At 39.8% G+C, this 14,031-nt stretch overlaps 1 long non-coding RNA gene across 1 annotated transcript; it reads right to left on the minus strand.

The window, feature by feature from the left end:
• Positions 1 to 598: 598 nt before the first annotated feature.
• LOC140716194 (uncharacterized) lies at positions 599 to 11,704 on the minus strand. The gene is made up of 3 exons (XR_012096262.1): positions 11,573 to 11,704; positions 11,254 to 11,405; positions 599 to 871 (listed from the first exon to the last, which is right to left on the minus strand). It is a non-coding gene; the product is annotated as an uncharacterized lncRNA (long non-coding RNA).
• Between the last annotated feature and the right edge of the window lie 2,327 nt (positions 11,705 to 14,031).

The raw sequence follows: 14,031 nt of genomic DNA on the forward strand, positions 1-14,031 counted from the left end.
GACTTCTTTCCAAAAATTATCTATCTTGATACAAGACCAAAACATATGTGTTAAAGTAACCACCTCAATATTACATCTATCGCAAATAGGACTAATATTGGAAAAGATTCGGGCTAATTTGTCCTTTGACATATGAGTCCGATGCACTGCCTTGAACTGTATCAAGGAATGATGGGCACAAATAGCTGAAGTATTTACCTAATTAAAAAATTTATCCCATTGATTATCTGAAAGTGAATCTCGAAATTCCAATTTCCATGCAGCTTTAATGTTATCATTAGATAACATATGCAAATTCAATAACCATTTATAAATTATAGCAATCAGTCCTTTTTGAAGTGGTTTAACCTGAAAAAGAGTATCTATTATATTGGGTGAATAAGCCGAGGGAAAATTTGGAAGTAAACTACGTAGAAAATTCATAATTTGTAAATATCTAAAAACGTGTGCATTAGACAGCTCATATTTGTCCACTAACTGAGTGAAAGACATTAAACAATTTCCCATAAATAAATCTAAAAAAGTTACTATTCCTTTGGTTTTCCAAATTGAAAAGACCGATACAAAATTTATGGTTTAAAAATTTAATTGAGATGGATTTTACTAGAAAGAAAAAATCATTAAAGTCAAAGAATCTACAAAACTGAAACCAATGGACGGCATGTTTTTGCCTTGGATATCAAGCTTCTGATTACCTCCTTTGTTGCTTTCAATCAGTATTATCTTCTGACTAACATTTGTCCAGTATTTAGAATAGTTGAAGAGGAAGTAATTGCATTGGTGGGATGTTCACCATAAAATGACAAAACCTTCTTATCACAGTTCAGCATGCCGACCTCAAATTCACCAGGATTCAAAAGAGTGATGTTGCCTAAAATAGTAGGAGTTAAAGGCAGAGTTAAGATGGCACTAAATGACAACTCTTTTGCTTGCATCTTTAGAAACAGCTCTATTTTCATCTTTAATAACTTTATTTTTCCCTTTCAGGGTTCCTTTGAAGACCCTGACCTGGAGTTACACGCAAACTTCAGTTCTTCGACCCATTCCCCTGGTTTCAGGATTGGCCGTTATCTGACATGCCGGGATTTGGCCTGAGAGTCTCGCCTGTATTTGAAAGCCTAAGATCTCAGGGCTATGGAGACAGGCAGATCAAGGGTTGGTGTCATGGTAGGAGACTCATGTGTTGTTGGGAAGGCCAGAAAAACTTTTGCTGTGGGCCCGAAGACCCAAGCTCTTTGCGATCTCCAGACCCAGAGCTCGAAAAAAGCAATTAAACAGACTTTTAACATCATAAACTAGTGGATTATTGTGAAATATCTTCCATTTCATGCACATCTGCTCTCACCCCATCCACCCGCCACCCCATTCTGAATAGAGTTCTCCTTGTCCTCATCTACAATCCCAACTTTCACCAACTCCAACGGAATCCCATCACCAAGCAAATCTTACCCTCACCAACTCCTTCTGCTTTCCACAGGGATCGTTCCCTACATGATTCCCTTGTCCATTTAATTTTGCACCCCCCCCCCCCAATCCCTTCCCACCGATCTCCCTCCTGGCATTTATCCTTGTCTCATTCACACAAGGTCCAAAAATACACTCAGTCAGGCCTGTGAATTTGTCAATCGCAGTGCACTTTAATATCACCAAATCTTCCATCCTCATTACTTGAATGTGGCTCAAGCCATCATTACTTATTTCCAACATTTCTCTATCATTTTCTCCATAGTAAACCCTTATCAGAAATTCAATTAAAAATCTCATCCTTCTCCTGTAGCTCTACTGATAGACAGAAATGTTGATATTCAAAGGGATCTATTCTCCATTTAGACACCCTTTTATTCTTAACATATCTTTAGAATCTCTTCATTTTTTTCTTAACCGTGCCTGTCAGGTACATCTTGTGCCCCTTATTTTCATTTTATAGTCCTTTTATTTCCTTCTTTTTATAGTCATCAAAGGATCTGCTTGTTCCCAACTGTCCAAACACCTTCACCCTAACAGGAACATGCTCACATTGGAATCTGGTAGGCATAATTTTAAAGGCCTTCCACTTACCTATCGTCTGTTTACCTGTAAAAAGTTTCACCTATTTGATTTCTGTAAGATTCTGCCTAATACCTCTAATATTGGCTGTGTCCCAGTCTTGGACCTTGACATGAGTTCTCATCCTATCTTTCTCCATAACTATTTCAAAACTAGTAGAATTACTAAACACAGAGTGCTCCCTGAATGGCACAGTTATCGGTTAAAATTTATACCATGCTAATTGCTGCACTACCATGATTCTATTAGAGCTCATGGGCATTACAGAGTTCAGTTCTGGCACCATTCTGGAAGGACTGCCTGTATAACATCCCCTTGGAATACCTGAGGTTTCCCCGGGTGCTCCGGTTTCCTCCCGCAATCCAAAGATGTGCCAGATAGGTATTTGATCATTCTAAATTGTCCTGTCATTAGGGTTAATGGGGTTTGTCGGGGTTGTTGGGACGACATGGCTCAAAGGTCTGGAAGGGCCTACTCTGCACTGTGTTGCTAAAATAAACATGAAACTGACCACATGCTTCTAGGGCCACTTTTTTCAAAAGCTGATGATGCTGACTATTGGTCCATGACATTTATCCCCTTTATTTCACCAATTTCCCTTTGCTATAAGACTGACTTCTTTACGTCCCTCTATGTCATCAGATTGTTAGTTCCTGAAAGCTTACAGGTGAATGAATAGATTAACCATGCCTGATTGAGATTAACCTTAAGATTAGTAAATGGCTTATCAGGTGCACAAAGAAAGTGATTCTATTTGAAGGGAGTCTGGAAAAAGTGGCCACCAATATACTATCTCCACTGATAACTCCAACAAGGAATTCAGGTGAAGCATTTTGATCAAATGAAACATAGGAAAGTGGATGTCCAGCCACAGGAATGCAATGAAATTAATGGCATAGATACATGCTAAGATAACATCTACACATGTGCATAAAGGAATGGAAGTGAGTTAGATGATGGGAGCTCGGAGGCATTTTGTGTGGAACATAATAATCTGGCATGCATGGGTATACAGGTATTCCCTTCTGCCACCGGCATGGGATGACAAGTCTATCGGCACCCTGAGAACTTGTGAAAACTGTGTGGTAGTTTCTTTCGAACTTCCAGTCTTTTAACATCTTTGGATTTTTTTTTACTGTGCCCATAGTCTGTTTTTTTTTAATCAATTATGGTATTGTCTGCACTGTTGTAACTATATGTTAACTATAACTGTATGTAACTATGTGGTTTGTGTAGGTCTTGTAGCTTTAGGTTTTGGTTTGTTGGGTGGTAGAGTTGGTCTTCTGACTTGGTGTGTCTGGGTAGTCTTGTTTTGTCTGGTGGGTTTGGAGCTTTCCTGGGAATGCAATAAGATGGTAGCATGATATTAGTATGCAACAGGCTCTCCGGATTCTGGATTGGGGATTGCCAAACATTATGTGGATTTTCTGGTGTAGTCTGTTTCGTCAAGTGCTTTTGTGATATAATTCTGGAGAAACGTTGTCTCATTTTTTAACTGCATTGCATTTGTGGTTTCTGAATGACAATAAACTGAAATTCAATTCAATTCAATTGTGCATGCACTCTGATGTGATTATATGAAAGACTATCTTCTGATCTGGATGAAGAAGATATTGTGGCTCTTACTGGAATTATGTACTGTCTTCACTTCCAAAGATCTCTTAGCTGCTTCTGCTGTTGCCTCTGTTTCCCTGTCTTGTGGGTGGCATTAGACCCAAGAACTCAAAATGTCAAGCAGCTTCTTGTTCCGTATTCCATGCTTCTTCCCCAGGTGCATGGAAGAATTTTGTACATTATTTTGTACATTATTTTGTACATTATTTTGTACGTTATTCCAAGTGGGTGTGTCTGCAGAGCATACATCTGCCAATAGACATAATCCGCGAGTAATGGGTAGGTTCATGCTCTCAAATGTGCTCTGGATCATGTGTTGTCAGTTAATTGCCTGTCTAATCAGAGAAGCAGTGAGTTCCATATCCTCCGCTATTTCGAAATGAAATACTTATTATATAATTATACTAGTTGTTAATGGACTTCTAGGAAATCCTGCCCTGATATTTTATAATATCTTTTTAAGAGTATTTAAGTTAAATAACTCAAAATGGCAAGATTATCTCACAATAGTTTGATGAATAACTTTTAAACAGTAACTTGAAAGTGGTGGGTTACAGTTATATAGGGTCATAAAGAGAGCTTTTGGCATATTGGCCTTCAAACATCAAAGTATTGAGCATAGGGGTTGAATGTTGTATGGATGTTGTACACTGGTGAGGCTTAATTTGCGGTATAATGTGCATTTTGGTCAACTATCAGCAAGAAAAAGGTCAATAAGTTTGAAAGAGTACAGAGAAAATTTACAAGAATGTTGCAGACCTGAGTCATAGTAAATGGCTGAATTAGATATGGCTTTACTCCTTGGAGTATAGGAGAGCGATGGGACACTGGACAGAGGTATATAAAAATTAGGAGGGGTTTTGATAGGGTAAATGCAAGCAGATTTTTTTCACTGATGTTGGATGAGACTAGAGTTAAGGGTGAAAGGTGAAAAGTTTTAGGGGAACATGAAGGGTAACTTCTTCACTCCGAGGTCTTAAGAGTGTGGAAGGAGTTTCTGGATGAAGTGATAGATACGGGCTTGATTCCAATATGTCAACAGTTTTTGATCAACTTTTATCCCACAGGAATCAAACATTTTGAAAAGGTGATAAAATTGCTCTCTGTGTGATAGTAGCATCTGCCAGCTACATTTGCTAAAACTAAAGTCAAAATTTTATCTCTCTCCCCGCCTCAGCCATTGAATTTCATTACATAGAAATAGAAACATAGAAAACCTATAGCACAATACAGGCCATTTGGCCCACAAAGTTGTATCGAAAATGTCTCTACCCTTGAAGTTACTTGGCTTACCTCTAGCCCTCTATTTTTCTAAGCTCCATGTACCAATCCAAAATTCTGTTAAAAGATCCTATTATATCCGCCTCCACCACCTTTGCTGGCAGCCCATTCCACGCACTCACCACTCTGAGTAAAAAACTTACCCTTGACATCTCCTCTGTACCTACTCCCCACACCTTAAACCAGTGTCCTCTTGTTGCAACTATTTCAGCCCTGGGAAAAAGCCTCTGACTATCCACACGATCAATGCCGCTTAACATCTTATACACCACTATCAAGTCGCCTCTCATCCTCTGTCGCTCCAAGGAGGAAAGGCAAGTTCACTAAACCTATCCTCATATGGCATGCTACCCAATCCAGGCAATATCCTGGCAAATCTTCTCTGCACATCCTTCCTGTAGTAAGGCGACCAGAACTGAGCACAGTACTCCAAGTAGGGTCTGACCAGGGTCCTATATAGCTGCAACATTACCTCTCAGCTCCTAATTCAATTCCACGATTGATGCAGGCCAATACACAGTACACTTTCTTAACCACAGAATCAACATGCGCAGCTACTTTGAGTGTCCTATGGACACGGACCCCAAGATCTCTCTGATCCTCCACACTGCCAAGAGTCTTACCATTAATACTATATTCTACCGTAAAATTTGACCTACCAAAATTAAACTCTTCACTTATCTGGGCTGAACTCCATCTGCCACTTCTCATCCCAGTTTTGCAACTTATCAATGTCCCGCTGTAACACCTGACAGCCCTCCACATGATCCACAACACGTCCAAACTTAGTGTCATCAGCAGACTTACTAACCCATCCTTCCACTTCTTCATCCAGGTCATTTTTAAAAATCACGAAGAGTAAGGGTCCCAGAACGGATCCTGAGGCACTCCACTGGTGACCAATCCCCATGCAGAATATGATGTGTCTACAACCATTCTTTGCCTTCTGTGGGCAAGCCAGTTCTCGCTCCACAAAGCAATGTCCCCTTGGATCCAATGCTTCCTTTGTTTCTCAATAAGCCTTGCACAGGGTACCTTATCGCTACCTCCTATTGTCCGGCGTGCTGTATACCTAAATAAAGTTTCCTTGAATGCAGTACACAAATTCAATCCTCTCAAAATCTTTAATTCTATTGGTAACTCAGTTACCTAAAGTAACTAAAATCTTGCATAATTACTGTCCTCCTACTTTTGCATTTGTCAATAATTTGTTAATGAGTATTCACTTTCGGGATCTGTTTGGAGGTCAATGATCTTTGCACTTGCAGAGCAAGGCCCTCTCTTCCTCGATACTTCATGGGACCCTGTTATTCATGGTGTGTGTTCTAGCTTCATCAATAGTCCCAAAGTGCATCATCTCACATTTATCTGAATAAAATTCCATCTGTTATTTCCCACCCAGCCCATTTTGCTAACAAATCAATAAGAACTGGTATCCTACGACTACTGAGGCACAGCACAGATCACCAGTGCCTGCCCATGATCACTATCCCTACATTCTCAGCTTATTCATGTGCTTTTCCTAAAAGACTCTTAAGATGCACTATCATATCTGCTTCCATGACCATGTTGCTTGCCAATTCCAGGCACCTACCATCCTCTGTATGAGATAAATCTTGCCCTACATATAGCCAGTAAACTTCTATGCTATCTTTAGTATTTGACTTTTCTACCCTGGTGAAAAAAGAAGCATGCTTCTGGTAATTTTATAAACCTATTAAATCTCTCCTCAGCCTCCACCACTCCAGAAGAAACAATCCAGTTTGGTCAATATCTGCTTGGAGCTAATTACCTTTTAACCTGGCTGCACCCTGGTAAACCTCTTCTATACCCATCTAAAACCTCCATATCCTTCCAGTAATCACATGAGGCCTAACCAATGTTTTATACAACTACAACATGACTTCTTGAATTATACTCAATGCCCAAATCAATAAAAGCAATCATGCCACACACCTTCTTTACCACTCTTTCTAATTGTGTTGCCACTTTTAGAGGGCTATAGAGCTGCACGTCTAGACCCTTCTACACATCAATGTGTTAATGCTCCTGCCAGTCACTGTATACTTTCCCCTTACTGTTGCCCTCCCAATGTACGACACCTCACAATTGCCTGGATTCCCATATGTGGGGAGAAATGGTAGATCAATTATCCTAATGCATCCTTTAACGATTTTATTTCCTGTCTGCAAGTCCACCATTTTTGTGTTTTTTTCAAGCCTTCTAATCAACCTATCTACATTTTCATCCAAAACTTTTATAGCTGCATTACAAACAACAGGGAGCTTGACACTGACCCTTGCAGAACACCACTGGTCACTGACCTTTAGCCAGAATTATATCTATTCATCACTACACTCTGTCTTCCACGGGCAAGCCAGTTCTGACTCAAAATTGAGTCACTGTGGATTTCATGCATCTTAATCTTCCAGATCAGCCTACCGTGGGGGACCTTGGTGAGTGCTTAGTAAAGTCCAGGCAGGCAACAGCCACTGTCCTACCCTCAGAAATTATCTTTGTCACCTCCTCAAGAATCTGAGTCAAGTTTGTAAGACATGACCTGCCCCACACAAAGCCATCTGGATGGCTCTATTTCATTCCTAGTTGTACTTTATGCCTTTATTTCACCAGCCTCAAGAATATTTGTCTCCATCCCCAGGATTAATGCCCTTCAGTGAGGGAGTCTGGCATTCAGTAATTGGTTTGGTATCCCTTTCTATTAATACAGGTCTGCACACAAAGTTAAATCTGCCTCTCTCTCTCCCTGCTTGAAGCAACTTCAACTCAATTGAGACAGTAATGAGAGGAAAACAAGAAGATTGGTTGCTAGGTGCAGTACTATGTCACAAAGGAAGTCAGTGCTGCACATTAGGTCCTTTCCTTGCCCTTTTAATGTTCCAGTGCAGGGACACCAGTGTTTGCCATTCAGTGCTGAGCTGATCAGTAAAATACCACCTGCTTGAAATGGTGGAAGTACTTTAAAAAGCGAAACAGAAAGACACTCAAAATGCAATACTTTGCAAAGGTGTAGGTGAGTGGTATCAGGTGGGCAAGAGAAAAGAAATGTGTTATGAGTTCTCTAGAGACTGCTTCATTTGATAAGATGCTCAATGGTTATGCTCAATTCTATATTCCATACCACCTATCATCTAAAGCTCTCCCTATCTAACTCAGACTTGAATATGTTTGGTAACTCAGTACTCACAGTGATATTTTTTTAGTTAGGAATCCCAAATTGGTAAGGAATGACCAAAATAAATTTCCCCTGTTGCTTATGTGAATAACTGAACCTTGGATGACTTATCAAAAATGTAGGGAAGGTAATGGGATTAATGTAAGGTCAATGTAAATGGGTGGTCTAGAGGTTAATGTGGACAGTGGCTGGATTAGAGGGTATTATCTCTCCGGAATGGTGGGATCAACATAGACTTTTTCACTGGAGTGTCAAAAGCTGAGACCAATTAGAAGTTTATTAAATTATAAGAATCATAATGGCTATATATCTCTATGATTATATAAGCTGATTCTGCTCAATCTCCTGGACAGTTTCTAAAAGCTTTCTTGTCACCCATCCTCTTTCTGGGAAACTGAAGCGAAAGGCATTAGTGTTGAGCTCATCATATTCCACCTGCCACATTTTAATCTAGTTGTTAAATAATGAATATCTCTGCAGATTTTTATGTATTCTTCAAGATTTACTTTCCCAACTCTCTTTGTATTATCAATGGACTTGGAATGCTTTTGTCTGTAACAAATCCTCTATCCATGAAAAGTATCACGTCTTTATCACAAACATCTCTTATCTTGACATCTTATGTGATATAGCTCTTATATTCCTTAAAGGTATGGTCTTAGCTTTCGTATGTCTCCTTATCAAATACGTTTTAGAAATCCAAGTACTCCATGTCTATTGATATTCCTTCATATACAATGTTTTTTGGAAATGTGGAAGAACTCAAATAAGTTTCAGTACAATCCCTTTCAAAAATCATGTTACCTTCACATGCAATGCCATCCTTCTGCAATATCCACAATGTCATCTCAGGCTTGAATCACCTGGAAAGGAGTAATACTTATGCCAGGCTGCAGTTTATTGACTTTAGCTCAATGTTCAACACAATCATACTCTCAGCGCTAATCAAAAAGTCTGCATCTCCCTCTGCAACTGGATCCTTGACTTCCTCACCAGCAGGCTATGGTCAGAAATAGCATCTTCTCCATGCTGACTATCAGCACTGGTGCTTCTCAAGAATGTGTGCTCTACTCTCTCTACATCCACAGCTGTGTGACTAGGAACAGCTCAAATGTCATCTGTAAGTTTGCCAATGACATAACTATTGTTCACAGAATTTCAGATGATGACAAGGAGGCAAACAGGATTGAGATGCATCATCTCACAGAACGTTCTTACAGCAACAACCTTGCACTAAGTGTCAGTAAGAGAAAGGAATTAATTGTTATCTTCAGGAATCATAAGTCCAGGGGATACATTTAGGGATCAGCATCAGTAAATTTCTACAGATCTAAAGTGGAGAGCATTCTAACTGGTTGCATCACCACCTGGTATGGAGGAGCCATGGCATAGGATCGAAAAAGCAGCATTAAGTTGTAAACTCCGCCAGTTCCATCATGAGCACTACCCTCCCTCCCCAGCATTCAGGATATCTTCAAAAGGCAATGCTTCAAAAAGATGGCATCCATCATTACGGAATCCATCACCCAAGACATGCCCCCTTCTCATTAGTAACTTGAAGGAGGAGGTATAGGACACACAATGAAAGTTTCAGGAATTGCTTATTCCCCTCCTGCATCGAATTTCTGAATGGAGAATGAACCCATGAACACCTCCTCAGTATGTTTCCTCTTTTTTTGCATTACTTATTTAATCTATATATATATACTTAATGTAATTTATAGATTATATTACTATGTATTGCAATATGCTACTGCTGCATAACACATTTCACAACATATGCCAGTGATATTAAATCTGGTTCTGATACTGATTATATGTCATAAACCTTTAGACATGAAATATACGCATGTGAATTTTGAAGCGAACCATGCAATTTCTCTTTTGACTTTCCAATATTACATGATGGAAAACCAAGATCATTGAATTTTCAAGCAGATGTTGCAGCCAAAGTATTGTCATCACTGATAATAAAATGGCATAATTAAAATAACTGGGCACAGAACACATTTTACTCATGCACAAGCAGAACAAAATGGCTCCTATCACAAGCATTATTCTAAAGTCAGAATATAAAAGTGCTATTTTCATACATTATTGCCCAGTCAGTTCAGATTGGCAAAAACATCTCCACAACCTGTATCAGCACAGAGGTACTGCACGGATGTGCATCTAGCCCTCTGCACTACTTGCTTTACACCTATGACTGTTTGGCTATGTACAGCTCCAGGACAATATACACATTTGCTGATAACACCACTGCTGTGAGTCATATGAAAAAACAGAGTGATGAATCAGCATACTAGAGGGAGACTGAAAATGTGACTGAGTTGTGTAATAATAACAACCTCTCACTCAATGTTAGTAAGACCAAGAAACTGCTGTAGACATCAGGAGAGGGAAAAGAGAGGACCGTGACCCAGAAATCATCAGTGGATCAGAGGTGGAGAGGGTCGGTAACTTTATATCCCTGAGTCTCACTGTCATATAAATATTATTGTGAAGAAAGCACAACAGACCCTTGGCCTGCTCGGGAGTCTGCGGAGGATCAGCATGTCATCAAATACCTTGTCAGACTTCCATAGACATGTGTTGGAAAGTGTGCTGACTGGCTGAATTATGGCCTGGTATGGGAACACCAATGCCTTTGAGTGGAAAATCCTACAAAAGGTAATGGATTCGGCCCAGTACATCATGGGTAAAACCCTCCCACCTATTGAACACATCTACATGAAAAATTGGCATAAGAAACAGCATCTATCATCAAAGCTCCTCACCACCTAGGCCAGGCTCTTTTGTCACTGCTGCTATCAGGTAGAAAGTACAGGTGCCTCAGGTCATTCATCTCCAGGTTGAGGAACAGTTACTACCCCTCAACCATCAGATTCTTGAACAAAAGGGGATAGCTACAATCTTTTAAGAACTCTGTTATATTCTTATATTGATGGATGATATGCTCATTATTTATTGTTATTTATATCTGCATGTGCACAGTTTGTTTACAGTTTCTATAGATCAATAAATCTCATTCAGTGACTTATCAAAGTCTTTTCAAAAATAATCAGTTCTTTCAGAAAATCAAATTCAGATCCTTCAAATGAAAATAAACATACACCAACCATATTACATCCTCTATGTCATTAAACATTTCATTCCCATGCTGGTTCTTCAATCTTGGGTAGCTCGCCATCTTGTTTCTTGGTTCATTGAATGAAGTAATTGATCATCTGTGGAAAGTCGATTCCCAATACTTAACAGAAAAAAACCTGCCCTGTATACAATAGAAATACAATCCATAAGTTTGTACACACATTCTATTTTCTATTTCAAAGTACCTCAATATCATATTGTCATTTCCAAAGATTTCTCAGTTACAACATACTGAACATATTTCACACATAAATTTATACACTTGGAACAGTAAAAGTTTTAACTTACCAATTCCCTTGGTGTGATTTAACATAACTAATTTCCGGTCACATGATAGCGACCTTGGACACTCGTCTCTACTGATATTGTCTTCTTACAGCCGCTATGTCTGTAGCTTCATTAGATCTTTTATTTCTATCATCTCTCCTCCACAGGTTTCACCCTAAGGTTTTCAAGCAAATAAGATAGAGGTACTCACTACTAATTCCACTTTTAACATTTTATATCCCTAGTTTCTAAAGGTTTGCTGCATTTCTGTTGCTTTCCCATGCCTGCGTCAACCACACTTCGTTCTTGCACAGCTTTTTCTCTCCCTTAAGTTCTCTTTATTTTTGTATACCTTGTTTTCATTCCTCCACAGGTGGAGGTTTCTAACATTCCATTTTTGAGTTTAATTAACCTGGGCTGCATCCTCCCACTTTGAATATCTGTCAGTCCCTCTGCATATAGCATCAGGTTGCACTGTAATGGGCTGGGGGTGTTCAACATATATTGAAATCTGGAAGAGACTCTACAGTAGATAAACTCAGAGCTTGGAAAAAAAAACTGAACTATTGTCACTAAAGGATTTCCTAGCTCAGAATATTTAGAGTTCTAGATTTTTCTCTGTGTCTACAAGATCTTGGCAGATGACATATAATGTAGATAAGTGTGAGGTTATCCACTTTGGGAGTAAGAACAGGAAGGCAGATTATTATCTGAACGGTGTAGAGTTAGGTAAGGGAGAAATACAAAGAGATCTAGGAGTCCTTGTTCATCAGTCACTGAAGGTGAATGAGCAAGTGCAGCAGGCAGTGAAGAAGGCTAATGGAATGTTGGCCTTTATTACAAAGGGAATTGAGTACAAGAGCAAGGAAATCCTTTAGCATTTGTACAGGGCCCTGGTGAGATGACACCTGGAGTATTGTGTATAGTTTTGGTCTCCAGGGTTAATGAAGGACATCCTGGCTGTAGTGGAAGTGGAGCGTAGATTCACAAGGTTAATTCCTGGGATGTCCGGACTGTCTTACGCAGAGAGGTTAGAGAGACTGGGCTTGTACACACTGGAAATAAGGAGATTGAGAGGGGATCTGATTGCAACATGTAAGATTATTAAGGGATTGGACAAGATAGAGGCAGGAAATATGTTCCAGATGCTGGGAGAGTCCAGTACCAGAGGGCATGGTTTAAGAATAAGGGGTAGGCCATTTAGGACAGAGTTAAGGAAAAACTTCTTCTCCCAGAAAGTTGTGGGGGTGTGGAATGCACTGCCTCGGAAGGCAGTGGAGGCCAATTCTCTGGATGCTTTCAAGAAGGAGCTAGATAGGTATCTTATGGATAGGGGAATCAAGCGATATGGGGACAAGGCAGGAACTGGGTATTGATAGTAGATGATCAGCCATGATCTCAGAATGGCAGTGCAGGCTCGAAGGGCCGAATGGTCTACTTCTGCACCTATTGTCTATTGTCTATCTTCTGAGTTCAGGCTGTTAGTGAAAACTTTTATCTGTCATGTCTTTTCTCATCAACACTTCATTATGCATCTCTTTTCCTTGTCGAATCTCAGACTCATTTGGGACTGTCGAAACCTGCAGACTTTTTCCATCAGGTAGGATACACTGATTATGCATTTCCTCTTTTGTTGTTGTTTTCCTTTTGACTGATAGGCAAGTTACTTTCCACAGTGGATTCCCCTACATCAGTTAAGTAACTTGCATTTCTTTGGGATTCTAGCACTGGATCTGCTACTGGAGTGGTAGTAAATAGTTGGTTTGGAGCACACAATTCTTCTGTGTAACTCTTCACAAGTTTCTCAACTCTTAGAAAGTTTGTCTACAATGTCAAGACTTGGTCTGAGGTAATAAACCTCAACTTCGTCAGAGTCAGTTGGATTTTCTTCCTCTTCAACTGACTGTTCATTCTTCGTACTCCTGCGTGTTGTGGACTTGCAAACAGGGACAGGAGAAAGTTGTTCATTGTCTTTAGAAGAAATCCACAAGGGAGCAGTAGATCCCTATGTAATGTTCATATGGGCCCAGACTGGTTCACAGGACATATCTTGTAGACAGACAGATCAACAGCTTGGCTCACCACTACATAGACTATTTCTTCCTATTTATCACCAAGTCTGTTTTTTACCTCACAGGTGCACACTAGAACTCGGTCCCCTTCTTTCACATGTTTGTCATATCTGTTCTTAGTTTGGTCTGCCATTTTCTGTGAGTACCCCCTAGCTATCTTGGACCTTTCTTCGAGATGCGATTTCGAATTTTGTACATACTGAGAGTGTGATGTACCATGTTTGTCTTTCCAGGGTACCCTGAAAGCAAAGTCAACTGTGAGCTTGGGTTGTCGTCCAAACATCAGTTCATATAGGCTAAAGGCACTCATCTCGTTGGACTTATAATCTCACCAGTGACTTTTATCTTTCATCTCCAGGGTTCCCAACATACTTAAGAGGGTCCTGTTAAACCTCTCGACATGGGGTG

The sequence above is a fragment of the Hemitrygon akajei genome, chromosome 25 (assembly GCF_048418815.1).
Source record: "Hemitrygon akajei chromosome 25, sHemAka1.3, whole genome shotgun sequence".
NCBI classification, from domain to species: Eukaryota; Metazoa; Chordata; class Chondrichthyes; order Myliobatiformes; family Dasyatidae; genus Hemitrygon; species Hemitrygon akajei.